Genomic DNA, 27,002 nt, shown 5'->3' with positions numbered 1-27,002 from the left:
AGGGTCTGGAGAACAAGTCCTGTGAGGAGCGGCTGACAGAGCTGGGCTTGGTCGGCCTGGAGAAAAGGAGCCTGCGGGGAGACCTTATGGCTCTCTACGACTACCTGAAAGGACGTTGTAGAGAGGTGGGGGTCGGTCTCTTCTCCCAACGAACAGGCGACAGGAGAAGAGGAAACGGCCTCAAGTTGCACCAGGGGAGGTTTAGAATGGATGTTAGGAAAAATTTCTTCACCGAAAGGGTTGTCAAGCATTGGAACAGGCTGCCCAGGGAAGTGGTGGAATCGCCATCCCTGGAGGTATTTAGAAGACAGGTAGATGTGGTGGTTCTGGCAGTGTTGGGTTGATGGTTGGACTCAATGATCTTAAAGGTCTCTTCCAACTTAGACCATAGTCGGGGCGGGTGTGGTGGAGCACCAGCGCTGCCACCTCCTGCCCACCCCACCCACCCCGGGCCTGGGCTGGTGGCTGCCTCCTGACCTGGCAACAGCAACCGGGTCCTGCCTGCTTCTGCCTATGGGGCCTGCTGGAGGAGATCGCCGGCTTTGGTTTTAACTTAATTCTTCTCATGTGGATTCAATAAAAGTAGCTGAAGACCCAACTAAGGGTCATAGAAAGCCAATGAAATAGCATTTGTTTGCTGCAGTTTTTGAAGAACGTTCTTCTCACCTTATCAGTGCACAAACCAAAATGCCATGAGTTGAGTGCGACAGTGGAGGCGCAGTGACGTTTCTTCCTGAGGGATCTGAGGGACGAGGAATGTGTGGTTTCATGAAGTTTAGTGTTCTTCATGCTGTGGAGCTGGTGTTCGCAATGGGTTTATTTCTTGTCAAGCTCTCTGCATATGTCTGTGTCACTGTTCCATTCTGTGCCATCACCCTTTCTTTCAGAACACAAAAGTAACACTGCTGCATTCATTGTATGTCATCAAGGACAAAAAAAAAGCAGAGTTTCAGAGTTGTTTTTTTTCTTGCTAGCAGGCAGAGTCTCAAGGACCTGCAGAAGTTATGTTGTATAAGGGAATGGGAGAGTCATGTCCTCCACACCAAATGCGCCAAATTACAAGTGAAACAATAAATATGTTGAAGTGCATGTTACTATGATCATAATTGTAATAGACCGACTGTGCATGCAGCATTATAATTTTACGTCCCATGCCCTTAACCACCAGTAGCCACAAAAAAACATCGCTGTATGTTTGGCAGGGGGAAGCTCGGAAGTAAACGTTTCCTTTCCAGGCTGTTACTGTGAAGCTAGCTAATGTTAACATTTATATAAGACAGCAACACGAGATGATGATTTGGCAGCAAATTGGACAGCAAAGAAATGTAAAACAAATAAATCCAGCACACAGGCTGTGAGACTGAATGGAGTAGAGAAATATAGGAAACGTAAAGGGCATCTTTAAGAAATACCAGGTTCTCAGACCAAACCCTGACCTACTTAGTGCACGCAGTTCTGACCTGTTTTGGTACTCTGTTTTCCAACACATCCCCTATTTCAGGATCTCAGAATGTGGCCACGGACACATCAGTCCTCTAAAAAGCCACTGTGAAGTTTAATAGTGGTAAAAAACACCAGTAACTTAGCAAATTATGATTTCAGGGTTTCTGGAAATAGTTCACACGGAGAGGCGCTCTCATGAAAAGTTTTGTTTTCCTTTATTCATCTGGTTCAAAAGCACACCCAGGAAGATGTGTATTAATGGGAGGGCCTGCAAGCGCTTCCAGGAACAACTACAGGTAAGACAACAACTACCGAGAGACAACTGTTCCAGTTAAAGTCGTTATTCTGTGTTTGTGCAGTGAAGCGACAGTACACATAGCCACCCTGGCGTGTGAGAACGAACAATTTGCTTGCTCCTCAGTTTGCTGTTTCTTTGGTTGTCACGTGGCGAGTTTTATCGCAGTTAGCAGCTGCAGTGGTAACTTTATCCAAAGTGGCCGTAGAAAAACACACACACGGTGTATTTCAGGAGGTGTCTGCAAACGACAAAACCCTTAATCACCGTGGCAAAGGACACGGTGGGGTATTCCCGTAAGGGATGGGGGGGGCGAGGCTGCCTCACCTGGTGCGTGATGTGGGGAGGAGAACTTGCTTTGTTCAGGGTGAGTCCAGCGCTGCTGCATTGGATGAGGAAGTTCTCGCTTGACATGACATAGAAGAAAGTTGCCCAACGATGCGAGGGCAAAGAACGAGGAAGCAGGTTGGTCTTGGTACTCCGTTGGGACCTTCCCTTCACCAGCCTTGGTTACTGCAACAAACTTAAGGTATTTCGGAAAGGAAACAAGTTGTGACCTTAAGTGTGCAAAGCAAAGCTGGCCGTTTAATCAGCACTTTCTCCACTGCCACAAACAATGTTCTTTTGCTGCTGTGATTTCTTTCAGAACAAGGTGTGTTTCTGAGTCAGTCTGCTGTGGGCACTCCTTAAGCAGGTGGGGAAAACCTACTTAGTCTGTTGCAAAAAAGCAGCATAAAACAGCTCCGTCTCCCTCTCTGTCTGATCTGCTCATTGTCAGCTTTTCTCTTTCCAGCTGCACTAAACTATACTTGAATGCAGCGCAGAAAAAGTTCAGAAAAGCCGAAGACCACACACTGTAAGAGAATTACAAAACCACTTTTAATAAGTATTCTTCCCAGAAACTTGGAGCGCTTTTATATGACAGTCTTATTAAATGCAGTTTAGAAACAAAAAATGCAATACCAACCTTGAATGTAAATAAATAAATGAAGCAAGTTTAAAGCCCAATCCCCCAAAAAACTTCAGAAGCAAGCTGGTTATTCGCAGCAACACATGGACACCTGAAGGGACCTCAGCTCCTAACCAGCAAGACGTGTCAACGTGCAAGGTGGGGTGCAGAGCACCTTGTAATAAGCAACCTGGGGTTCATATGCTTGGCCCCTGGATGGGATCTGACTGCCAAAAGCAGGCAAGGCAGCAGCACCATGGTGCCGGGGAGGGCTGAAGAACCAGCTCTTGAGGAGCAAGTAGCTCTGGACATGCAGAGGCAGGAGGACACGGGGTGGGGATGGTGACAAAGAACCAGTGGAAGGGCGGTGAGAAGGAAGCAGGCAGGAGCAATGAATGAGGCTTGTTTTGGGAAAGGAGCGGGGTCAGTGGAACACATCAGCCATTCTCAGGCTTTTCTTATCGTCCCTGACCCAGTGCTTCTTCTCTGTGACCACGTGCCTCCCTGCTCTCTCCCTGATGTACAGACACTGTCACACTCCCCTCTGCCCCATGCTGTAGGTTGCACCCAGCCTACCATCCCTTCAGCAGCTGGAGGAAGCCAGTTGATCCTTCAAGCCATGCCCCCCCCTGCAAAAGTCTTTCCACCCTAAATTCCACCAAAACATGCCCTGGCCCATCCAGCACAACCCCTGACAAACACAACTCCCAGCCTCCACACCCAGCAAGCCCCACTGGCTGCCTCCACCCCTGTGTCCGGACTCCAGCAAAGACCTTAGAAACACAGTCACAAGGGCTGGGGCTGGCGGGCGTCAACAGCTCCGTCAGTCAGAGGTACCAGCCAGTAGGTAAAGAGCATCATGTTTGTGAACGCTCAAGTCAGGGTTAGAGATAGGGACACCAAGGACTGAGGAGCACCACCTCTTTCTTTGCCCGCCCTGGACAAGCCTGATTACTGGCGTTCTGTGAGGCAGAAGGCTTCGAGTTGCGTTTGGAGGAGCGTTGGCTGGTAGTTTACAGTTAAAGCTGGAGTCAGGCTTTTAGGGTAAAAAGGGCTGAAAGTCTAGGGTTATTCCTGAATGAGATATGAGAGAGATGATAAGATCTGGTACCCAGTTCTTGTCATTCTGGGACAGGGCTGTGAAGGCACTTGAGCTAACCAAGTGGCTTCCTGTGAGGTCTGGAGGGATGATGGATGTGCTCGACCTGAAGTCTGGGGTGAATTATTGCTGTGGGTGGGCAGTGGAGGCTAGAGAAAATGTCAGGAACAGGGAGTAGGGCTTAGGACTGAGGAACTAGAATGATAGGAAGATGATACGGTCCGCTGGCGCTACGGTACACGCTTGTGCATATGGCTTATAATTAGCTGTGGGTCAAGTATGTCTCACTGTTGTATGGGCCAGTAGTGAGGTTTAGGTCATGGTGCTAACTAAGTACAGGTCACGTTAGCCAAGGCCATCACTAGGGGTTGAGTGTGGAAATTTGTCTGTGGTTAAAGTTACTGTTAGACATCAAAAAAGCAGGGTGTGTGGAATTCATTTCACCCTGCACCACTCTACAGAATACATCTACAGGCCCATCATCTTCTGATCTCCCGAAAGACAACCTTTGCCATACAACATCCTTCAAGTTTTATTATTGTCTGCCCATTCCCAGATCTTCAGGAAGGTTCATGGTGAGCTGAGGGCTGATTATCAGCAGGGAAAAATGGTTTATAGGTGGCTCTAGGATGCTGGGCTATGATTACAGGTAAGAGTCTTAGCAAGCAACCTATTCTTATCAGGGCCATGACTACCAGCACTCTGCTCTGCAGCAGGAAAGAGGGGATGGGAGAAGAGAGCACTCATCATTGCACATTAAAAGCATCCACAGGCTATACCTGGCCTCATGCATCTTCCCAAAGCAGATGCCAGATGCTGTAGGTGGCATACGGGGAGGAGAAAAAAGGGGGAGTAGGGCAGGGAGGTTGCCAGAAGAGAGAAAAGGAAATTTGCTGGAACTTTTGTCACTTCTGGGTACTGGCCAAGCCACATACATGTACACACAAATATGCCTACTTGTCTCTTGGGAGCAGGGGGAGAACTCACACCCATCAGTCAGAGGACGGTGGCTTTCACCTGGCAGGGCACGGCTGGTTAAACAAATACCAGAAATGACACTCCGCAAACAAATAGGTGACCCAGGAGCAATCAAGACTAGGCAGAATCAGAGAAAAAAAAATAATCAGACATTAATGGACATTTCCAGAATAACATGAAAATAATCAGATATATTTCTGAGAAAACATGGGGGTAGAGGTAGTTTCCCCATGTTCAGTCATTTCCTCAGTGTATTTTTGTACATTTTGGAAAGGCACAATCACTTCCAAAATTATTTATTTATTTTCACATCAAGAGGCTCAAGGCTGCCAAAAAGCAAAGCTCTGGACTAAAAAAGCGTTCCAGTTCCCTGCGTGAAACTGACCGAAGTATACCCAGAATTGGCAAGATGATCTTTGCATCTGCGGAGAAAATACTGAGTCATGTTGCCAGCCCACACACATCTAACAAAAATAAAAGCAGCCCAACGATTCAAGATTCACCCACTCGTCATTTAAAGAAAACACAAGTCATTCAGTCATGCCTGATGCCTCAGAGACCTTTAGAAAACACCCAGCTCAGGGAACATTCGCCCACGTCCTGCCCACGCGCCCTTTCGAACCAGCGATGTCACTTGCGACTCTTTCACTGGCTGGTCCGGACGGGGTTTGGTTCAGCGTCCTCGGAGGATGTCACTGAGACTTAAAGACTTCTGCCGAAAAGGCGGTGTGAGACTTGCAGCCTCAGCCCTCCTGTTCACAGCCCCGAGGGGGTGTAACACGGCGTCCTCGGCTTCAGTCCCCGGAGGAGGCGGGAAAGTGCCCCGTGCTTCATTGCATAAAAGATCTGGCAAACTTAAGCCATCGTTTGTATGAGATGCTGCTGTGCTCTTCCTTCAAGGGTTAACCCATACTGAAGCATTAGCCCTCCCTGCGCTGGGCTCCCCAGTCACTCGGCACACGTTAGGTATTTACGCAAACAGCCGAGGTTTGGGGAATTACCCGGGAAATCCTCCTCTTTTTACCCCTTCTCATTGTCCCTTAGTAAGAAAAATGCAAGTCCCTGCATTTCCCTCCCCCCTGGCTGCTGGCAATCTCTCATCCTCCTTCAGAGCTAAAAGCTGCTTGAGGTATTAAGAGCTGAACCTGGACGCACAGCAGCCGGCCCAGCCCGTGACGGAGGGGGAGACGTCACCCTACGGAGGACGCCGGGTTACACAATCTCTGCAGTGCTGAAAGCGGCGCTGGAAACTTGTCAGGAGCCCAAAGGCCAGAGCTAATTCATATTTTCTTTCACCCAGAGCGTTATAAGCAGAGACAAGTTAGCAGAGCAACGAGGGGCAGGATGTGCTCCGAGGGCAACACAGGGAGGAACATTAGATGGGGAAAGGTATGGCAGGCAAGTCTCCGACACCCGATTTATCAGTGTTTCCTTGATTCTTCAGGAAGGCCACATGCTACGAAGCAAGAGGCTAAGAGGCAACTTCATCAAAACGCTGTGATTGCCTAATTCTCTTTATAAGGAGGAAGAAGGAAAAAAAAAAAAAAAAGACAAAAGGAGACCTACAAAAACCCTGAGGACAAGCTTATTTGAAAAAGCTTTTCACAGAGGTTTTGGAGGTGTCACCAAGTAAAACATGGCGTTCAGAAAACCCATCTCACTTGCAGCCAATAATTGACAGCAGTCGAGTCCGGGTGACCTCTAACATAGGCTCCTCCGGGTTCAGCTGCAAACAGGTGTGTCTGAGTTCCCCTTTACAACCAATTTTCTGCCTCGCTGACAGCAGACGGCGTGAAGGGCTGGCACAGCCCCGAGCACCGCCGTTCCCAAGGCCTGCTCCCCTCCAGCACCCCCTTTCCACACTGCCATAGCCAGAGAGCGGGAGTTGGGAGCCAGGTCCTCATTCCGTCACCTCTCCCCGGCCGGGATCGCATCCATGTCCCCTTCCCGGGATGCAGCCTTGCATGCTGCCAACGTGCGCCAGAGAGGCAGCGGGGCAGCAGGTTAACAGGAGAGTAAATATACCTTGACATTTCTCGATTTGTTTGCTTTGTAGTCCTGGTAGGTTCACTGGAAACAGATGTGGGGTTTGCCACCTGGGGAGTGCTATCGCTGGAGAAAATCCTGACTTTCATCCTTCCTCTCTTTGCCCACTGGGAAGAAATGCTCCTTTCCCCGCTCAGTTCAGCTTCGTTCCTTGAAAGCTGAGAAAAAAAAAAAAGAAAAAAAAAAAAAACAAGTCAAACCTGGGGCCTTTACTTTGCTTTGGAGCATGGTTTAGATGTGTTGTTCGATGTCTAGTTCAGGACGGGATGAGCTGCATGTTTGGGATATAAAAGGAACCCTGTCAGACAACCTCATCTGTAGCTTCCTACATTCAGTCTGATAAACCCTACCCCCGGAGCTTCATCCCACCAGCTAGCCCCTTTCCACTGTAGCCCCCGAAAGCAGCACCCTCTCTGCTGCCATCCCTCCCCCATGTGCTACTTCACCCCCCAATACACATTTGTGTGTCATTGTCCCCACCCCCCACCCCGATTCAAACAGCTTGACAAGGAGCTCAGGCACCACTGACGCTCAGGGATGGGGAAAAGGGAAGACAGAGGAGTCGGCTGAATATGCAAACAATCCTATTTGCACCCCAGCATGTACAAGCCAGGTCTTTGTCAGCATGATGGAGTACCCTCCGTCCTGTTTGTTTTCCTTCCCCGGTATTACCATCCACACCCTTTCCATACGAGCGTTATCAAATACTCTACCTGAATCAGCCTTTTCAAGACAGGGGCTGATCGACACCTGGCTAATATCGGTCCACCATCTGCCTATTTATTTTGTTCAAAAATCAGGCAGTCATAAAATATAGTGTAAAACCTACAGCTGCCATTTCAAAAAAAAAAAAAAAAAAAAAAAAGGCGCCAAAAGGCACTTTCCATGTTTGATTTCTGATGCCACTAAGGCACCGGGTGGAAGTGTTTCCACTCGCATGAGCAGCCCAGCGTGGACGCAGCCCGTTGCCACCGGAGCCTGATTGCTTTTTGCACTTCGAGGCAGCATGTTTGGGAAGCTGCCTGCTGCCTGCCTGCCTTCCCCCCTGACCACCTTCGTGCCACAGGGACACGTGTGGTGTGCAGGTATCAGCTGGTGCCACCTCGCATCGCCCCGGACAGATGGACACCCCGGGCAGGAAGGATGTCGGGGCAAAGGCGCAAAGAGGTTTTGGGGCTTGGGGCGGTTGTGGCAGCCACCAGAACATCACCGGCAGGGCCTCAAGCCTGGCAGACAATAGCTCTCTCTCCACTCCCTCTCCCGCCCGGACACATCCGTCATCATCCCCCAAGACGGAGGAGTCTCATGAATCAAGTCAAGCGCCCAGCGACAGGCTGGAGAAATCTATTAACATGCACCCGCCACCGCACGTCGCCAGCCCCCGGCCCCCCGCGCCGCTCACCTGCCCGTCTCACCCCTGGCAGGCAGCACAGGAACAAAGGAGCTGGGGGGGGGGGACGGGGGACGGCAGCGACTGCCCCCCGAAATGGAGGGAGGCAGGGGCTGGAGACAAAGCCCGTTCGCTGGCCGCCATGGGTGTGAGGAATGCTCCCACTCGCCCTATTGTCTGGGGTCCTTTGTGCTCCTACACACACACACACACACAGCCCCCCCACCGCACAGGCAGAAACACTGGGAGCAGGACAGAAACAGCTTTGTTGAAGGAAGCCCTCGCCTGCAAAAAGCCTCCTGCCCTCGCCCCGCCGTACGTGCCCGTCTGGCACACAGGCCCACGCTCCTTCTTGCCCCAGAGGGCAGGTAGGGTCCCCGCCGTGCCACCCCGAGGATCCCACCCGGCCCCGGGGTTGGGAGCCAGGGGCTGCAGAGCAATGCAGACAGATGGACGGACACGGGGGCGTTTGTTTCTCTGTGCCCACAGAGCACCCGGTAGCCCCCTCCTGAGCACCTCCTGCTCCCCCAAGAAATCTGACCCTGCGATGCTTTTGGGAGGTGGGGAGCCATCCCCTCGTCCTGCGGAGGGGAGCGGGAGGGCTGCCCTCGCCCCACACTGCTGCTGCAGGGCCGGCAAGCCCTGCTGGGCTGCCGTAGGGAACAGATCTGGCAACATAGACTTCAATCTGCACTGAGCACCCACCACCACCACCGCATCTCTCCCAGCGTCAGGAACAGCATGGACCCCTCTGCCAAACCTCCACTGCTTTGTCAAGCGGTAGCCGTGGCCCCCCCTGTGCGAGACACATCTGCGGGGCTGGTGGCAGGAACCAGATTCCCTTGTCTCAGGGCAGAGCCGTGATTGCCAAGCCCTCCCGAGGGGTCAGTCCCCAGCTGCAGCACACCGCTCAGCTCTCTCCCCCACTGCCACCACACGCTGGCATCGGAGGGACCAAGGTGGAGAGAAGAAGGGGAAATCCAGGTCCCTCCAATGCAGGGAGCAGGGTGACCCCGCGATGCCTGTGCCACCGCCCAAGGGACCGCAGTGCTGCCCAGCCCCACAGCAGCCACAGCACATGGGCTGGCTCCGGAGAATCACCATTCATCCGGACATGGAACGCATGGACATCGTGCAGTCCCTGCCCTGCTTGCCCTTGGCTGTCTCGCACCTCCCCGTCGGCACTGCTCACACAAGGGATCTTAGCCACACATGGAAACAACTGCAAGGTGGGTCTCATTCAGACAATAGGGCCAATGGGACATAAGCAAAGAAATAAAGATAAGGTCCAAACCCAAGGGAAAAAAGCTTAGTCCTGAGAGATGGCACCTGGGGCCATGAAGGATGGCGGCGCCGGGCACTCCGGCACAGAGAGCATCAGGGTCCAGGAATGAGCATGACTTACCGTAGGGAGGCTGCTGAAGGAGCCTGAAGGGTGTCTTCAAGGGCAGGGACAGTAAGGAAGCAGCTGTATACATACAACTAAAGAGCCCATTTCTCAGTTTCGTGCTGGGAAAACCAGTTTCTGACATTTTCTGAAACTAAAGAGCACACATTCAAGAGGAAGGCTCTATCAAAAGTTCAGTTTCTTTTCCTATTTTTCATTATATTTGGTGTATTTAAAATAAATTCTAAGTAGTCGTTGCAAAAAAAGCTCCTATGGCCATCAACAAGGTCTCCAAACAAGCTTTGTTTGCAAATAAGTTTTTGCTAAAGAAAGCCGTAAAATTCCCACTTCAAAACAAAAAATAAAAGGAGTAGAAACCATGACATCTAAACAGCATCACTTCCTTCTTTGAGTCTTGCACTTCACAGCGAAGCTTCAGCAGCTCATTTAAAGTATGCTCCTGCTTTATAAGCAGGATTCGCATGGAGTTCAGTGGACAGGAGATTCCCTGTAACATCCAGGTTGCAGAAGTAAAGTCACCATTCCCAAAGCTGCCAACTAAGAGGAAGACTTTGTGAGGGCAGATAAAGCAAAAAGCCAGATAAAGCAAAAGGCCTTCATCTTGGACTGTAAAAAATCAGCAAAAGGGGAAAGAATTGGCGGTGGCTTGGTGGCAGACCTAGTGGCCTCCCTTCTCCATGCCTCTTCCATGACCCCTCCGTCCTTCCCCAGGCAAATGGGGACACGGCGGCTCTGTCACCCCGGGCCCTGAGCCTGCACCCAGCTGGCATTCCCACACAGCGGCATTTCAGCAGCTTGGAGGGGGCTGGTTTCATCGGACCGGAGCCGCACTAAAGTGACTACAAGACCTGTTTCAGCATCCAAGCCAGAGAGGCTGCCTGAGTTAATGAAGCTGATGGGAAGGGGATGGGTTGTAACAAGGTGCCCCTTCCTGAAAAGTAGGGAACTTCCCCAGGCAGCCTCCAGCTCCCGCAGAGCCCTCAGGTCGGTTTGTAACTTATTAACGTCAACACTCACACGATCAAAGTACATGTTTAGCTGCTCTTCTGGAACAGCGGACTTGAAAAGCACATCGCACAGGTTTTCTAGGAATAAAAGAGATGTCCAGAGAAAGCATCCCCTGCCCCGTCTGCCCAGAGACCTCCACTGCACCGCTGTGCATTTGGGTCGTGAGACCCAAATTCACCAGCCGGTGCCTGAGGCATCAGCTCGGCTCAGCTACTGCACCATATCCCTCAGGCCACAGCTCCTTCCTCCTCCCGCCACCAAGCAGCTCTGTGCCCCAGCAAAGCCTGGAACGGTCCCCAGGTTTAGAAATTAATTCCCCACCAAGAAGCCAGATTTATTCATTTTCCGGAGAGATGAGTGGGTTTGTCAGCACACACACTGCATGTTTTAAGTGTCTCCCCTGCAGCTGGAACTTAACCCTAATTTAAATTACGCCTCCGGTGCCCTAATTTAAAGAAGTGTTCAATAGACTATGTCACTTGTAAAATTAATTGATTTGTCACTGGACAAGCGGGAATGGGTAATGGATTCAACGTTGCACCTCAGGATCAGATGAGAACAACGGGGCTGCTTCTCCTGGGAGCGGGGGACAGTCGTGTGCACGGGGACTGCTGCGGTTCCTGCAGCCACTCTCATAGAATGCTTTGGGTTGAAAGGGACCTTAAAGATCATCTAGTTCCAATCCCCTTGCCATGGGCAGGGACACCTCCCACTAGACCAGGTTGCTCAGAGCCCCATCCAACCTGGCCTTGAACACTTCCAGGGATGGGGCATCCACAGATTCTCTGGGCAACCTGTTCCAGTGTCTCACCACCCTCATAGTGAAAAATTTCTTCCTACTATCTAATCTAGATCTACCCTCTTCCGGTGTGAAGCCATTACCCCTCATCCTACCACTACATGTCCTTGCAAAAAGTCCCTCTCCAGCTTTCTTGTAGGCGCCCTTCAAATACTGGAAGGCCGCTATAATGTCTCCCCGGAGCCATGGCAGGCCGTTAAACCTGCACAAGCCAGGTCACCTCCAAAAGAAACTTGTAGATCCCAGGGACGTTTTTCTATCTGCCACCTGATGTGTTGACCACTGCTCCTGAGGAGCCGTTCCTTCATAGGCAGAGGAAGAGAGAGCAGCCCTGGCAGGCATGGAGTGTGGTCACTCCACTGGTGGGCAGAAAGCCTACCTCACTGGAGGCAGTGGGGGTACAGGGAGAGGAGCTGCAAGAAAGGCACAGAGGAAAGGAGGTTCTTACTGTAGGTGACAGGACAAGAGGAGATAGCCTCAAGTTGTGCCAGGGGAAGCTTAGGATGGATATTAGGAAAAACGTCTTCACTGAAAGCGTTGTCAAGCATTAAAACAGGCTGCCCAGGAAAGTGTTTGAACTGCCACCCCGGAGGTACTTAAAAGGCGTGTAGGTGTGGTGCTAAGGGACATGGTTTAGTGGTAACTTGGCAGAGATAGGTTAACGGTTGGACTTGATGATCTTAAAGGTCTCTTCCAACCATAATGATTCTATGACTCTAACTAAAGCAGAGAGAGAGACGGGAGCCCATCACTGATCAAACCCGGGGGAGAAGCACTGATGGATGGAGCTCTGAGCGTAGCCTTTCAGAGGTATCACTGCAACACCAGAAAGAAAAATCAAAGCAGAAGAGCTGCTGAGCAGGTAGCATGCTTTGCCCATGACTTACTCCAGCATACGCCTGTCGCAGCGATCAAGTTACCCAGCGAGGAGGGGTTACACAGCAATTATAACTGCCTCCCCACCAGTGGAGCAGCCAAATACCCTCTGCTACCCACAGCTTTCCTGCAGGCTCATGAGCAAAAGAGCCAAACAGGTTTCATTCATTTTGCAGCTACTGCCCAAACCAGCAGCGGTAACAGCATTGGACCTGGTGCCCAGAGACAAGCCTACATTGACTCAAAGGACCACAGACAAGATTCCATCCTTGCTTATCCAAACCTGCAGATGTCCAGAAAGTATATAGTTATGTTGCTTAAAGTGGTTTTATTTACACACTTTATAATGAACAGTATCTGTGTGTTATTCTTTTTAAATACCTGCACTCCCTGAAGGTCAGGGTTAAGAACATTCAAGCAAAGTTACTGGAAGTGTTCCTCATTTTTGAGCATTTTATTGGAGCAATCAGTGATTTATCAACCACTTCTGGCACCAGTTGTGAAAATGCAACTATTTCTTACTCTGACCCACAAAGGGACACTATTTTAGCCCTATTAGAAGAGAGATGTTCATTGCTATTCAGATGGTACCAGTGCCTATTGCAAGACCTGCAAGGACACATCATCTGTGGCCTTTTAATCAAAGGTTGGGTCTGGGCGGGGAATGAAGTTCAGAGCTGACTTCTTTCTGTGTATTCTTAAAAGGGATTGCTAAAAATTCACCACGCTTCCAAGTATACTTTGTGTCTGGTGGGACAAAGCATCCCTTCTCCCTCACATTTGCAGAAGCAAATACAATCGGAGAAAGGAAAAAAGTTCCACTTCTGCAGCCACTTACCAGAAGAAATGGTGCATTTTGGCCATCACGATCATTTGGTTTCCCTCCGAAGACGTACTAACAAGGCCCTTGCTTCTCAGTGACTGAGGAGGAGGGAAAGAGAAACCTTGACCGCAAAGAGGAACCCAGTCTCTGGGAAACAAGCGAAGAGGATGCTGTTAGCCATTTCAGGAAACACTAAGGGAAAGATGGGGGCAGCCAGAAGCTTTGAAAGTTTTGATTTCTCCAAGATAATGAACTGCCTGTTCTAACCAGAAGAGAAATAGCCTGTGAGCCCTCTCTCCCACAGAGGTTTCTCCTACAGTGTTCAATACTGTAAAGGGCTGTAGAGGAGGGAACGCTCTTGGCTGGATTAATTTACAAGGTAAAAATGATTTTTTGTTTCCCCAGGGGGAGTTAAACTAGACTCATGCCTTTGCTTCTCTGGGGTTGATAAAGAATGTTTGAAACCCTCCTGCTTTCGCAAGGAGGGCAGGACCGTCTCCTGCCCCAGGAGCAAAGGCACTGCTGAGCCCAGGACCACCCCGGCAACGGGAACTGCCCAAGCGGCGGCTTTGTGGGAGAAGTTAAATACTTCAGATTCCCTTTTCAACCAGGCTACTTAAGCTTTGGATCTGTTTTTGTTAAAGCCTTCTTATTTTAATTAAGGAAGTCCTTGTTGAAATGCAGTACCCTGCTACTTCAGCTACCGTTAATATGTGTCTGCTTAGATCGCCAGCAAGCCTTCAAGATGCAGCAAGGCTGAACTCAGTAGTTCTCAAGGAGCGATAAAAACCCTTTAAATGTAGCATGGGAGAAATATCATACTCTCAGCAAACTGAGGGTCCAAAGCAATGCTGAGAAACTCAAGTTTGGGGCCAACAGGAACCTCACGGAGCACAAGAAGGGGAGTGCAAAGCCCTGCCCTGGGGAGGAATAGCACCAGGCATCAGCCTAGGCTGGGAACAGATTGGCTGAGTAGTCACCGGGCTGAAAAGGACCTGGGAATTACAGGGATGCCAAGCTGTGTACAAGTTAGCAGTGTGCTCTCATCGCAAACACCACCAACTGCATGGCAGGCAAAGTCAGGGGCGGCATGTCCAGCAAGTCAAGGGGAGGTGATGATCCAACGCTGCACCTGGAACAGAGCTGGAATAGTGGACTTCATGAGCATTATGAGTCCCAGAGTTAGAGCTTCCTGGAAAATCTGTTCATTTCAATTCTTGGGGGAAAGAAAGAAAAAGAAAGAAAAAACTCCCAAAAAACAGAAGTGAGAATTTCCTCCCAGTTCTTATGTTTCTACATCGCCATATTTAAGATGCATATCTGAGAAAGCAAGTTTTTCCTTTAAACAAGTTTCTTGTAGGAAGACGACTTTAAAAAGGGAACCAAGCTCTGTAATGTTCAGGGCGCAAGGCAACGCTGCCAGCAGCCTCCCTGACAGAGGGACATAAGGGAAGGACAGAAGGAAAAGAAATCAAACAAATTACCAACGACCTTCCTGCCCTCCTGCAACCCTGGAGCGCCACAGCAAGATTCCTTTGAGATGGCAGTGGACTGATAGGTGGTTTTGACAAGGTAAGGTGGAGAAGATCAGATAAAACGCAGCTGCACTGAACTGGTGGTGAAATCCTCCATCTCCTTTGGAGAAATGTATTGCTTTTAGCCACAGGTGCCAGCCACCGATGCAAGCCCAGTAGGTAAATGGGCACAGGAAACTTAACCAGAAAGGAATTTTATCCACCCAGAACAGGCCTCTGCCTCAGGCAGCAGAGAGACCTCTCTAGCAATCAAACACTGGCACCATTTAAGGTCTAACGTGCTCACGTACCTACTGTTTCTCCGCTCTTACAGATGCTGTGCTGGCCAGGGGCAGGTTTTCACTGCTGGAAACAGAGACCCCCATCCGCACTGAAGAAAAAATTGGTGTTCAGTAACCATTATTAAAGGCAACTGCTGCTCAAGCAGCACCAACAAGCGTTTGGGCTGGCCAGGCTGACAATATTGCAGTTAAAGCAGCAACAAGGGGAACAGCCCTCAATCCAACAATTTGGACACTTCGGCACTGAGACTATGTATATCTCAGTTGTTTGATTGCTGCTCATGGATTTTTATCCTCCCCTCTCTTCTTGCCTCCCATCCCTCAGTAAGCCTGCTGTCCCTCCAGCAGAAGACAATTTGTTTATCTGGAGAACTTCATCACTTCTCCACACGACCTCCCAGGCACAGGAGGTGATGGACAGCAAGACAGCCAAGCCTAATCCCCACATGCTATGCGGGGTTTTTTCATCCCATTCCTTCTCTTTTACAGCCTAAGTGGGAGGGCTCAGGCCAGATCTCAGCCTCCATCTGCAGCCCGGGATTATGATCTGAAGCATAATATTTCTTTATGAGCAAATTATCACCGAGACTTCAATGCGCTGTTGGCCTTTTAAAAAACTAAGTGTTTAGTATTTTTATTTCTTTCTGATTTGCGGTTTATGGCTCCCATAAATCAGGTGACAGGCTGTGGCACGGAGGGCTGATCCGATCTGTGGGAACGAGGAAAAGGGCAGGAGAAGGGAGCACCGTCTGAGTCCTTAACCAGGGGACCTCTGCTCCCTGCTGAGGGCGTCCCCGCGGGGGAGGCAGGATGCTGCCCACCTGAGGCAATGCTAACGCCATGCCAACGCTTTCTTCTCTGATGCTGAGTAAAAGAAACATCCTTATTTCTTCTATCCTACACCATCTACTCGTAAAACATGAAAACCACTTCTCTCTCTCACAGGAGCGAGAGCAGCGATAAATCCATCAACATTCACAAGCTGTTCCCTCAGTACAGAAATTAGAGCTATGGGGGGGGATGGACACAAGCAAAGTACTGACCCGCTGCACGGGTAAACCAACCCAGCGTTTGAAACAGTCAAATCTGACCCAACTCATTGCTGATCTAGAAGTCTCATCTTATAGCAAAGGATTAAAAGGCTGCTGCCATTGTTAAAAGACTGCTTCCAAGTCAGAAACTTTGTGCTGAACTCCCAAGTCTGGCAAGTTGAAGACTGAATTCTCGAGGACTTTTAATGACACAGAGATGCACCAATGGCCATGCTACAAAGCGTCCCAGCAAGTGGCTCATGAGGGAAACCTCCTCCCTACCTCTCCGTGCTTCCAAATATTATTTAAAAAAAATCTGTCTTGTAGTCAGCCTACTCCTTGTTGAGGAAACGGGACCCATAGTCCTTCCTTTCCCCTGCCCCTTGCCTACCTACACTTGGTCTCTAAATACTTCATGGCAGACACTTTCCTGCATGCACACATGTGCGTGCTTAACACCTTGCCAAAGACCTTAAGGTCAAAGACCTTAAGGCTCAAAAGACAAATAACAAACAATATTCCAAGGACTTTGTTGGATTGGGGGTTGCAGGGTTATTCACTGATGGTGGTTTTATTGCTAACTGTGCTGCTTTGTTCACGGAGAAGAACTGGTCTTTCTCCCTACGCGTTCAACGCTGGTTTACTAGAGGAGACATCGATACAAGTACTTGATCTTCCACTGCTAGAAGGATGGGAGCGCAGGCAGCTTACTGCTGGTTCAAGGGAAAGTCAGTGCAGAACAGGGCGAGATGACTTCTGCAAGGACAAGCCATGACATTCCTTCAGGACAGGGAGACACCCTTGGGAAGCCCAGTGCAGAGGCCCCTCCATAAACGTTCTGCATTGCTGGGGCCACCAGCCAGCACCGCAAAGGGGGCAGAAATGGGGCCATTGCCCTGAACTCCCACCAAGGTGACAGCCACTGAGAAATCCCCTGACAGGTCGCCCCACGTAAAGCAATACAAGTGAGCAGCTAACCACACTGAGGTGGCAGAGCTCTGACCACTGACATTAAACCACACAGAGTTGTTCCAGGAAAACTGAGATGAGATGATAAGCAGCAAGGGGTAACAGCAGGAGGATATCCATCCATCCATCCATCCATCCATCCATCCATCCATCCATCCATCCACCCGTGGTCTGGGTGCCCACGGTCATCGGTACAGGACTCAGCACGACAACTGGAGCCAGGCCGTGACACTAAGGAGTCCCGGACGGCGAGCAGAGGCGAGACAGAGCCCTGCCAGAGGCTCACCCCGATGGCTGGGGCCGTCACTGGAAGTAACAGGATTAGCAGAGCGAAGAGAAAGCTTCCAGGCTGACAAGGAATAAAAAAAGTGCATAAGTAGTTCAGGCCATGCTTTTAAGGGAGTTTTGAGCGTTAGAGGATCTCGTCAACAAAAATGAGAATCCAGTATTTAAAATAAAAAAAAAAAAAAGAAAGAAAAGAGGGAAAAAAAAGAGTAGCAAGAACCCGCTTAGCTCTCCCCCAGGAAAACGCGTCCTGCACAGAGCAATTCCCAAACACTGACACCAGTCTCGTCCTCTCGAAACCCGGCTGTAAAGCTAACAACTGTTGCGCTATTAAAGCGTCAGATAAGCCAGGCGAAAGTGCCGGCAAGACTCTTGGAGCTTCCATATCCTTTGGGATCGCTTGGACACATTGGGTTTTACTCCGGACATATTGAGATCTACGAGGGCTAAGGCCAGAGGTAAACACGAGCAGGAGTGGCTCTGCCCTCCTCCAGGAACCACAGCCGATCTCTTTCGACAGAAGGATGACAGCACCCATTTCAGAAAGACACCTACTCTCCTGCTAAAGTCTTCAGGGAAAACGCAAAATTCACTACACGCCTTCGAAAAATCGTACAGCTGCTTTCAGTGATGAAAAAAAACCCCGTGCTCCTTGTTCCCAGTCGATTGGTTTTTTCCCCCAATTTTGCTCTGCAGCCATTGAGTCGTGCTGCGGCTCTTCCTTGCGGGCAGGAGACCTGGTGGACCTCTTTCCCCCAGGTGGGTGCCGGCAGCCCCTCACCACCCAAGTCCACCTCTCCCCACCATTGAGCAGAGGGGCACGTTAGGACAAAAGAGAGAGCGGGGCGGGGGGGGAATAAAGAAAAGTGAACTAAAGCCAATTAAAAGCGGAGGGAAAATGCGGGGAGGCAGGATGTCATTACCAGAGCTGGAATTTGGCCTGGGTGCCATGGAGATGAAACACAGCAGATGGTTCAGGTGTACACGGGAAGCACGCGCGCAGCACCTGACCATAGATTTAAGACCAATTAATAGAACAAAAGTGAAAGAGAAAACTTGACAAGGAAGCCAGAGACCTACAAAATGAATAAGTGAACCATGAAAAGGGGAGGCTCTCCCATCAACAAAAAAAAAAAAAAAAAAAAAAAAAGAGAAAAAGGCAGTAGCAGAGTGTACAATACCTACAGAGCCGTGAATAAACTGAAGTTGGAACAGATGGAGACAGAAACAAACCGCCTTGTGTATTAGTTGGCGACCAAGTAAAAGAGCCGGCGCGGGGAAAGAGCTTCCCCGCAATTCAGGGGGAGAACAATAGTCTCCGGTTCTGCAGCACCCCCTTCCCAAGGTGCTCGATGCCCTTCTCATGGCTTAATTTAAAGGCTCACAAGCTGCAGCCCTCTCAGATACAAGATCCTAACAAACAACCAGGAAAGCGTATTCTTTGAAATAATAAACCATGTGTCTCTAATTAAATGAGCCCGGGAACTACATGGCAGAGACGGGAGCCTTCCCCAGCAGCCCATCACACGGCAACAGATCCTGATTACACAGCCTTGCCTTGGACATGATCCGAAATGGGATGATGGGATGACAAACAAGGGCTTTCCAGTGGACGGCGACTGCCCTGAAGCGGCCCAGTCGCAGCCCGATGGTTAAACACTGGGTAAACCCCAGCGCTACCTTGGAGGCACAGCGGTGACCTTCATCTTTGCAGGCAAGAGCGGCTTCGCACACAAACGCTTCCATTGAATTTTATCTGATCATCTGTAAACTGAAGCCCTGGCCAGCTCGGAGATGAGGCAACACGCAAGGAGACAAGCCAATGCGCCACGGGATCGGACAGAGAGAAACCCCGCGCTACAAGGGCGTTTAAAATCCTGGCCGCAAGGAAGAGGAGGCCAAGTGTCCCAAGGAGCACTAGGCTCTGGCTTCCCGAGGGCCACCCTTGCCCCGAGCCAAGGGCAGCGCTGGGGGGCGGCTGAGCCGGGGCAGCAGCAGCCCCCTCCTCAGGCTGGGCTGGCAGGAGCCAGGTTATGGCTTCCTCTCCGGGTCTGCAAACACAGGGCTGTCCCGCCACCGTATCTGCTATGTAAATCCCAAAGATAAACAAGGCCAGCTCTGCAGACAACATTTATCACCCACTTTAAAGGCAGGCGGCTCGGGGATAAGCCCCCCTGAGAGGCATCCCCCCCCCCCCACCGCAAGCTCAGTCTGGAAGTCACAAGCTTTTCATGGCATTAACTCCTGCCTTGAAGCTGGACGACCTGAAACTTTACTGACTTCAAAGCAAGAGGGCTTTTGAGGAGCCACGTGGTCCCAGAAAACCCTGTCCCCAGAAAACTCTTCCTTTTGGCTGTGCTCCGGGCAGACCCCGGAGTGTCGCTGGGCTGTAGAGCAGCAGCTGAGCTCGTGCATCGGCTGCTCCATTCCTCACAGTGCTACGGAGACACCAGCCCATTCCCCACCACCACAGTGACTTTATAAAACGCCGCTGGCTGAGAGGCAGCACCTGCAACCGGCCCAAGCACAGGCACAAGCTATAAAAAACCCTCCACCCCCCACCCCTGCTCCCACCTGATTCCCCCTGTGGCTTTAAGCAAATCACGTAACTTTTGCTCTTTAGTTTCTGCACCTGGGAGAGAGTAATATTTACCTACCCCAGAAGGGTGTTGAGAGGATTAGTTAATGTTTGCCCAGCATTTTAAAGGATGAAATATTCTGTACTAATTCCTAGCTGCTGAAAAGACTGATATGTACGACTCTCATTAGCTCCAACAGAAGATTTTTGCTCGAGTTGGGCTTCACCGCTTCAGAAAAGTGGAAGCGCGACAATGCAATATTAACTTTTCAAAAAGCGCCTGCAGCACGCGCTGTAAAACCCCTTCTCTTTTGATGGTCGCCAGCCCCCTGCCCCACCGCCTGTGCTGGGGGCCTGCACCTGCACCCCTTAAACATTTAAGCAGCCCAAACTCAACACAGGGCTCCGGGGCTTTGCTGGTGGTGCTGGGTAACCCCCTCGTAGGGGGTCCTGTTGCAGGACCCCATGGCGGGGAGCTGGCCCTCACTGGGGAGATGTCCTCTCATCGATTAAAAGCAGCTGTTACAGCTTCTGCTCGGATTTATCGACGTTGCCCAGCTCTTTTTTGAAAGACCGGAGCCGATGCAGGTTTTCTTGCCCTGACGGCGCCGTGTCTGTCGGTGGATGGGCCAAGGGGACGCGCTGGGCGGGTGAGTGTCCCCTGTGTTCGGCCGTGACACTGCCCAGGTTGTGTCCCCTGCAACCGGGTACTGGGCAGGAAGAAAAGCGATTGCTAAGAACCGGGCTCCAGCAGAGCACCTGGCAGTCTCTGCACGCTTTACAACCCAGGACACCCACAGCACGAGGGAAAGTACATCGCTGCACGTCTCACAAATCAACCCACCCGCTGCTCAGGCCCTTTGCATTCCCAGCGCGGCACCAGCATCCTCGTTCCCACACTGGGCACTTTGTTTCGGAGCATGAGGACAGCGAGGTGCCACCTCTGCATGGCGCTGCGTCTCCAGGCTCGTTTCCCTTGGCTGTTTCCCACCACAGCACAGGTATCCCATGCTCCGCTCTCACGGGGAGCAGGTGGAAATGCCAGCAGCCCCTGTGGGCTTCCAGGACAGAGTAAGCACTTCCTTCACAGGAAGGACATGGACCTGTTGGAACGGGTCCAGAGGAGGCCATGAAGATGATGAGAGGGCTGGAGCACCTCTCCCGTGAAGACAGGCTGAGAGAGTTGGGGTTGTTCAGCCTGGAGAAGAGAAGGCTCCAGGGAGACCTTATAGCGGCCTTCCAGTACCTAAAGGGGGCCTACAGGAGAGATGGGGAGGGACTCTTTATCAGGGAGGGTAGTGATAGGATGAGGGGAAATGGTTTTAAACTGAAAGAGGGGAGATTTAGATTAGATATCAGGAAGAAATTCTTTACCATGAGGGCCGTAAGGCACTGGCACAGATTGCCCAGAGAAGCAGTGGATGCCCCATCCCTGGAAGTGTTCAAGGCCAGGCTGGATGGGGCTTTGAGCAGCCTGGTCTAGTGGGAGGTGTCCCTGCCCATGGCAGGGGGGTTGGAACTAGATGACCTTTAAGGTCTCTTCCAACCCGAACCATTCTGTGATTCTATGACCACTCCATGATTCTATAAGCAGAGAAAATTGCCCAGCTTTGTCGGGCAGTGTCCGCAGTCTGCTGGGGGAAGCAAGCTGCACGGGGCAGGGCTGTGGGCATGGCGGGCACTGAGCTCCCATCTCCAGGAAATGCTGTGGCCATGGCGGATGCACCTTTGTACACTCATCCCCAAAAGCAGCAGGGCAGGGCTGAGCCCCGGGGCAGTGAGGAGGAGGGATGGGGCGGGCTCGCGGAGCCGGCCAGCATGGGGTTGGGTTTTAACTGCTGGTTTACTGCCTGTCGGCAGAAGTATATGGCTGTACAATAAGGGAAAGGCTGGAGGAAGGTGTTTGAAAATCAGCCTAACCCACCCCCAGACCCATGAAAGAAAAACGCCACGAAAGCAACCCCCCACTGGCCCCACAGTTTCAGGGAGGGGACGTGGTTTTGAAGACCAAGAACAATGGAGAGACCGTCCCCTCCTTTCTTCTGGCAAAGGTAAAAGACCTCCCTGCGGAGGTGTCCACGCCGGGGAAGCCACTGAATGAGAAGCCCCGGGGCCAACAAAGCATCCCTTTGTGCCTTCAAACAGGCACTTCCCAACATCCATCGCTCCTGTCTGCTTGGCAGCGCCGGCGAATCTCAGCCCTCAGCAGCAGGTCACCGTGCAAATCCCTGCCTGGAGGCACCAGCATGGCCATCCGGCGTGGAGGGCTGCTTGCCACCACTCCGCCGTGCGCTCCCCGCCTGCGGTGGGGCGGCTCAGAGGCTCGATTTTTCCTTTCTGGAGAAGCCCCTCTCCCCTCATCGCTCCCTGCTTTCTCCCATCTTGCCCCACTTCCAGGAGGGCAGGCGGAGGCCGAGGCATCGCAAACAGCTGCTGAGTAAAATCGGAAGCCCAGACCGAAACACGACTAATTTCTAACACATCACAGCCGGCGAGTCATTTTGTTTGCGAGCCTAAAATTGCTCTCCGCCGCTTTCATCCCAGCTTGTTTCAAGGGTGAGTAAGCAGACAGTGGCAGACGCGACTTTCGTTATTCCCGCAGCTTTGAAGTTGTACCATTGCGCTGTGGTTTGCTGCCTGCGTCAGCCCTTTCTCGTGGCACATTTCGAAGAACTCGGCGATGATGCATAGGTGGCCCAGACCGAGCTGAGCTGCAGCTCAGCGTATTCCATTGACGGTATTTCGTGGTGACTCATTTGTTGCCCACCCTCTATTATTCATTGTTTTTTATCCCGTCATTTTACTTCAATATTCTTGACAATTTCCAGGAAGGCCCAAGAGGTCACGGGCGACGAAAACAGCTTCAAGCTGCAATTGAAGGCCCTTTCTGTTAAACCAGCAGCACATAAGTTAAAGTGGATTTTGTGATGGATATCCTTGAAGAGTAAACAACGCCACTCAAAGAGGGAGAAATATGGAAAAACTGAGCTACAACAGTGTGAGCATTTCATGTATTTATACATGCGGATATACTCATACATATGCAAAAGGCAAACACAGAAACACGCATCTATTACACAAGAAAGTGAAACTTCCTGCATTTTCAAATGACTCATTTAAAACAGCTTATTACAGGGGTATTTTTTATATTTAAAAACACAGCATTTGCACACATTTTTGAGAGACAATTGTATGTTTTATTTCCATCCCAGGTTAAACTGCTATGGCACATTTTTTCCCTGCCGCTCCAGCACTCCGTCTTTTTCATCTGCGTTTCTACATTTGAACAGCTGAACATCAACAAGATTCTTTGCGCAGCATGAAGCAGCACGGTTTGAATGCATTTACACGGACAGGTTCAAATTCTACGTTTAATTCCGGTGCCAAACATTTAGGGCTCGAGATAAATCACTCTTTCCCCTTGCGAGAGGCTGACGGCGTTTATGGCTCGTCTCGGAGTCCAAGGGCCTGGGCTGAGACGAGAGGCCGGGGAGGGAGGGGGGCGATGCCCCACATCCAGCGCCGCGGAAGGCGAGGGGGGGCTCTGGCAGCCAGGAGAGGAACTGCCAGATTCGGTTCCCAGCAGTGCTCGGCTCTCTTGGGTAACCTCGGATGCGTCATTTAGCCTCCCGCTGACTCAGTTCCTCATTTGTACCGTGGAAATAACACCACTTCTTTATTTCGTAGGAGTTTTGGGCAGATAAATATCTTTTAATTCAGAATCGTAATCCACTCAAGAAGCGTAACTAAAATAGAGATCTGTTGCGATCTAAAGAAATGACACGAGCGAGGGCTGGGAGGAAGGAACAAGACGTACGGTACAAAGGTGGGGAGCTCTCTGAACCGAGCTGATATCTCGTATCACCTCAGGATAGTTCAGAGCAAGAGCCTTGACTCCCGGTACAGCATGGAAAATTCCAGGGACCTGTTTCCCCTTTTCCCCGAAGAATTAACGTTCGCTTTGTAGATGCAGTTTCCCCTCTCGCCCTGCCACACTCGTCAGGGCTTGGCCATGAGCTGAAGCACAGGAGAGATGCAGATCCTGGGTTAGGCTCTCGCTTCCCGGGAGCTCCTTGGGTGCCTTTGGAGGCTCCACAGTGCCTTCCCCTCCTGGTTATGAAGGACCAGCCACACGGCTCTCACATCCCTGCCAGGGGCTGCTCGGTCACTCGGGGAGGGAGCTGAAACACGGCACCTCTCCCCACGAGTCTGGTGCGCCCTCTGTCCCCCCACAGCTGCAGGGGACCCCACCTGAGTCCCCCCACTGGATGGGCATTCAAACCCCTGGGCCATCCCAGACCTTCCAAACGACATCATGTTTTGGCGTGTCAGACGTCGGCGTGACCCAGATTCTTCTACCTGCCTGGTAGGTAGAAGGTGGGGTGGCACGGTCAAGACGGCTCTGCATCTGACACCCAGGGGGAGCGGAGCAGGGCTAGCTGGGCCAGCGTGCCTCACCGCTTCGTGCTCTGCATCGCCACCCCATCACGTAGACGTGGTAACTACCGCAGAGGGACGGATGAAACATTCAGACGAGCGACTTTGTCCCCAGCACGAACGTTTTGCTCCAGGCATGATGTGGCTGCCCCTCCATCCTCGACACATTGTGGTGGGTGAGCCAGAGGAGGTAACAGTACTTCTCTTTTTTTTCACAGAAGACAAAGCTGCGGAAGACACCGATTCCCATGGCAACAAAGGCAGAGAAGAGGTGTCCCAAGATGTGATTTGCTGTCATCATACCCACCTCGCGGCAGATAAGGACAAGCAATAGCTCTGAAAGGAACTGTTTCCATGGGACCCTTCCCAGCGAGCGCAGGCGATGACAGCCCGGCCGTCTGCCACGGCTTTCAGCGTGGAACGGGTCTGACTGGCAGAGAGCGGCAAAGGCAGCCTGCCTCCCTCATCCTCCTGCGAGGAACGGTGCCCTCCTCACTCCCCTCGAAGCCCGCCTAACCCTGAACAAGCCACGCTGCCGCTCGCTCATCCACTTACCCAGGCAATTACACTGGGATAGCAGCCTGCAGAGAGCCACGCTCAACTTCGCAGCTAAACATCCTCCTGGGTATTTTTTTTAACCCATGGAGCGCTACCTTAAGCTATGCTGAAAGCTCCTTACAGAGCACACATTTATACTTTGGTAGCACGTGCAATGCAAGCGCATTTCCTTCCGACACTTTCATTTATCACACTCCTCCCCTCCCACCCCTGCCCCTTCGGTTCCCCGGGGAAAGTTAGTGAAATTTATGCAGGAACAAAGTCACCTTGAGCTTTAATCCACACCCTAGCAGGAGGAATAGTCTGTCGGCAATCACATCCACCCACTCTGCAACTGCGTGACAATGCTCACTTTGTTAGCACAGAAAATACTGGCTCCTTTTCTAGTCCTGGAGACAAGCTACCACAAAGGCTGGAGCAAAGAAAATGGACTGGGGAGAGAGGAGGGGGGAAACCGGCCCTGCACATTTGAGACTGAATGGGTAACGTGAGGTGAAACAGTGGAAGCGGGAAGAAAAGAGCAAGTCTGGCAAAACAAGACCTTGACTTATGATAAACCTCCCCAAAGCGACTCCCTGCTCCCTTCCTAAGAAGAGAAGGCAGCTGAGAAAACCGCAGTCAGCGAAGTCGCAGAAGACGGGCAGAGATCCCCGTCCAGCTGATAGCAAAACAGCAGCCAAAACAAGTGGCAAAGTACAGCAGAACCAGGCACATAAAACAATCATCTGGATTTCGCCATCTAGGAGCAAAGGCCAGAGTCCCTCAGAACCAGGCTGGCACCCAGCTGCTGGGGCCATGGCTCCACGTTCCCCCGACGCTCTCCTCCTCCTTCCCTCAGGGAAACCAGCCCTGACGCTGAGCACGCAGGACTAAGATGGTGCGTTTTTTTTAGAAAAGGGCCTAGGCAACGCAGACGCGCGCAGAAACAAAGCTCAGCAGTGAAAAGCCACCTCCAGCGGAGACCTTGCCAGCCCTGCACGCTTGCTCACCTGAGGTTTCGGAGGCGTGCACTAATTCAGACATCCCTTGTGCTGGCGCAACGCTGCCGCACGCCTGCTGTCGCGGGCAGGGCTCCCACCTCTGCATCTCTCCTGGCCTAACAGCTCCTTGGCATTCAACAGCAGGAACCGCAGCCGCGTGTTGCCGTCTGTCCTACTTGTTGCCACGCCGCGATAAGCACGTCCTGGGATGAACCTGCTTCTTCTGACTGGAAGAAATGAAACATTAATATTCCCAGAAGGATGCCAGAGTTACAGCAAAGGGCAAGGAGGATGAAGGAGAGGTGAGCAGAGAGTGGAGCCAGTCCCGATGAAACTGCCTCTCGGATACTCCCATCCTTCTGGCTGAATAGCGCAGTCAGCTATTACCCAATTGCTTTGTCATTTTTGGCACTCGCTGCAGGCAGGCGCCAGCTTTTGTCAGCCCAATGTCGCTTTTCTCTGCCAGGCACCCCAGAGCGGATGAGCGAGTTTCTGGAAACTGGTCCCACCTGACAAACGGGGAAAAGGAGCGAGGATGTAGGAGCTCTCTGAGCTGAAACTCTCTGAGTGTTGAAATCCAGGAGCCCAGAGACATCGACTCATCCCGAATCCCCAATAGTTTGCTTACCACACTATAAGGAAAGAAGATTTAAATAGCACACCTGAGTAATCTTATCCTCATCCACTGTTATTCCACTGGCACGCACTGGATTATATCGTTACTTATGTGGCCCACAAGGACAAGAGGTGGCGGTGGATGGATTTCCCATCATTGGCAACTGAGCAAGAACACCAACGGACACAGACTTCACCAATCCACCTAGAGGTCCATCAACTGCCACCTGCTGCTTTAGAACCATTCCAAAACAAGATAGGTTGTTCCCAGTTTACCTGAGCTTCTGTAATCTCAGTAGCACTCTTGGTAGAAATCTTCCTTCTCCTGACAGTTATCTTAAACCTAACAAGAAAGCCTCAAAGCTTGCTTTCTGCCCTTGTGCTCCAGGAGTACATTCTGATTTGCCCACTGCATCTGTTTTCATACACACCGGCACTCTGTTGCAGAGGTGGTCAAAGGAGACATTCCAGGAGAACCACCGGAGATCTGGCTGTACAGAGACACAATCGCCAATGCAAGAGAACCAAAGGGAACATTCACAGCAATTGCCCAAATTCTTCTTCTTTGCGTTACTGTAAAAACTCATCTAAGCAACTCTCATTTAGCAAAGGCTTTAAT

The 27,002-nt window shown here is 51.2% G+C and overlaps 1 long non-coding RNA gene across 2 annotated transcripts; it reads right to left on the bottom strand.

The window, feature by feature from the left end:
- Positions 1-1,787: 1,787 nt before the first annotated feature.
- LOC134508492 (uncharacterized) lies at positions 1,788-26,304 on the bottom strand. Of its 2 annotated transcripts, XR_010069068.1 has the most exons (5): positions 25,778-26,304; positions 6,790-6,968; positions 4,744-4,881; positions 2,066-2,592; positions 1,788-1,979 (listed from the first exon to the last, which is right to left on the bottom strand). It is a non-coding gene; the product is annotated as an uncharacterized LOC134508492 (long non-coding RNA). The 2 variants fall into 2 exon arrangements; XR_010069067.1 differs by having other exon boundaries at positions 2,066-4,881.
- Between the last annotated feature and the right edge of the window lie 698 nt (positions 26,305-27,002).

The sequence above is a fragment of the Chroicocephalus ridibundus genome, chromosome 1 (genome assembly GCF_963924245.1).
Source record: "Chroicocephalus ridibundus chromosome 1, bChrRid1.1, whole genome shotgun sequence".
Taxonomy (NCBI): domain Eukaryota; kingdom Metazoa; phylum Chordata; class Aves; order Charadriiformes; family Laridae; genus Chroicocephalus; species Chroicocephalus ridibundus.
Note: the sequence above shows the minus strand (reverse complement) of the source record. Positions and strands in the feature narration are given on the sequence as shown.